Here is a 2,489-nt window from a genome sequence, read left to right as displayed (position 1 = left end):
ATCCTGGCTCTTCTAGGGACACACAGCTGTCTATCTTATGCTTTAAAAAATGCACCTAAGATTCACCATTTTACCCATTTTGTCTGTACATTTTAGTGACATTAAGTATGTTCTCACTATTGTGCAGTCATTCTGTATCTCCAGATCGATTTCATCTCCCCAAGCTGAAGCTCTATACCCATAAAGAAAAGCTCCCTGTTCAGCCCTTTCCTCAGCACCTGGGAACCACCATTCTACTTTCTGGGTCGCTGAATTTGACTACTCGAGGTATCTGATATAAGTACAATCATCTTAAGCTTAATTTTAAAATGTTTGGTAGCTCCTCTTGAGGTACCCGCTTCCCCTTCCTCCTCTTCTTTTTTTCCTCCTCATTTTTCTCTTCCTTTCTGCCCTCTCTCCTCTTGTCATCAAACCCTTTCCCTACCTTAAGCTCAACACTGAGACGTCTAGTGTCTCCAGCCCTTCGGGATCTCTCCCTATGCTTTATTCAGAAGGCCCAGTGTTTAAGTGTCCTACTCACCCAACCTGGAGCATTCTGGCTCTTGCTGTATTTAAAGTTATTATCCTGTATTAACCACCACTGTGTGAGTGAATGTCTCATTTCCCCAACAAGACTATGGCTTCTCACAGAGCATAAACTTAATGCTCCACAAACCAACATTCAGTCAATATTTGTCTTTAGGAAAGCTGAACAAACCAGACTTATAATCAAAATATTTCCCCTTAAGCATGCTCATGCTTTTTGGGTTGAAATGAGTTTTTTTTTTGTTTGTTTTTTGTTTTTGGTCTTCCCTAAGATGGAGGAGGTAAGTTAATGTGTAGCCTTAACTCCCAGTGTTCCAGGGTAAGCCAAGATAATGAGGCAGAACCACTGTAGCTCTGTAACACCTTTTCCTCAGAAACCCACGATACTTCCCAGCAAGTTGCCTCAGCAACTTAGACCCTATTTCCAAATAAAATAAAATAGGGCTGGGGATGTAGCTCAGAGGTAGAACACCCCTGGGTCTACTCCTCAGCGCCCCCCCCCACACACACACATATAAACACAATCTGAGACGTGCAGCTGCTGCTCCGGAGGGAGGCTGTTTGAAGGGGTTAAATTCCAGTGTGCCATCCTTTGGGGCCGCGGTTTAAGAATGAATCATCCAACATGCTGATGTGCCAGGGAGTCAGGTAATTCGTAGCCAGGAGGCAGCGGGACTCATATGTGTTGTATATGTCACCTGACGGGTGTAGTGACAGATGTATTCAAAGTATGTGCCAGGCTCTCTAAAACACATCTCCTTCTAGGAAAACTGGTGCTGTGGCAGGCTCCCTCCCATGACTGCAGGCTGGGGACTGATCATAACAGCTCAGCAGGTAGGTTTCTAGCACAAGGCAGGAGTGCAGCAGGAAATGATGTTGATGTTGCCCCACTGTGACTCGAGTGATCAGCGCATCTCAGGGTTCTAGATGTTGGAATATATTTCATAGCTAGTTCAGGTATCAGGATGTGGAAGCCAAGCAGAGACTTCATCCATGCTCTGTGTAAAACCAGTAGACTGGAGGTCTCAAATTCCGGGGAAGCCGGTGTGGTGGCACATGCCTGTAATACTAGTATTTAGGAGGTGAAGACAGGAGGATCGCAGGTTCAAGGACAGCCTCAGCAATGTAGAGAGACTCTCAGTAACCTAGTGGACCCTGTTTCAAAACAAAATATAAAAAGGGATGAGGGTGTTGCTCAGAGGTTGAATGCCCTTGGATCCAATCTCCATTACCACAAAACAAACTCACTCACTCACTCACTCACTCACTCACTCCAAGGACACTAAAAATCAGTCATATTCAATGTATAGCATTCTAGTCCCCATCCCAAAAGGTCACTCGCTCTTCCTAATGTCTCAGGTGGGGACATATGGAATCTGAACCTGGATTCCAAAAGCTCCTTAAATGGTTTTGTTACAGATAATGTACAATTTCCCCTTTTTAGGAAAAAATATGTGCTAGGTAAGGGAAGGTCTCTGTACGAGAGACACGGTAATAGAAATTTAAAAGCCAGCATTGATCGAGCACTTCCCACAAAGCAGGCACTCTGCAAACACTATCCATAGATTATCTAATCCTCGCTGTGATCCTAGGAGGTAGACACTAGTATTTCTTCCACTTTCTGAATGGGGTGACAGAGGTGCATAGTTGTTAAGAAGACACTGGTAAATACTTAAGAAGCATGTCTTGCTTTCATAGTAAAATGTGAAAGTTTGAATATCTCAACTTTCTTGGAAAGGGACAGATCACTCAAATTCAACCCAGAGGAATATAGCTATTGCTTCTATCACTCTAGCAATATGGCCTGATTCTCTAACATCTAAAGCCTCGTAGCCTACAGTAGGGGTGGGGTTTGAGGGAATTGTCTGCTTTTGAATCTGTTTCAGAGTATGCAAACTTTGACACTGGGAACCACAAAAGTCTGATAATTCCTCAGCTTTAATGATGAAGTTGCCTTTATTCCA

This window comes from Muscardinus avellanarius (assembly GCF_963383645.1).
Source record: "Muscardinus avellanarius genome assembly, chromosome: 7".
NCBI classification, from domain to species: domain Eukaryota; kingdom Metazoa; phylum Chordata; class Mammalia; order Rodentia; family Gliridae; genus Muscardinus; species Muscardinus avellanarius.
Note: the sequence above shows the minus strand (reverse complement) of the source record.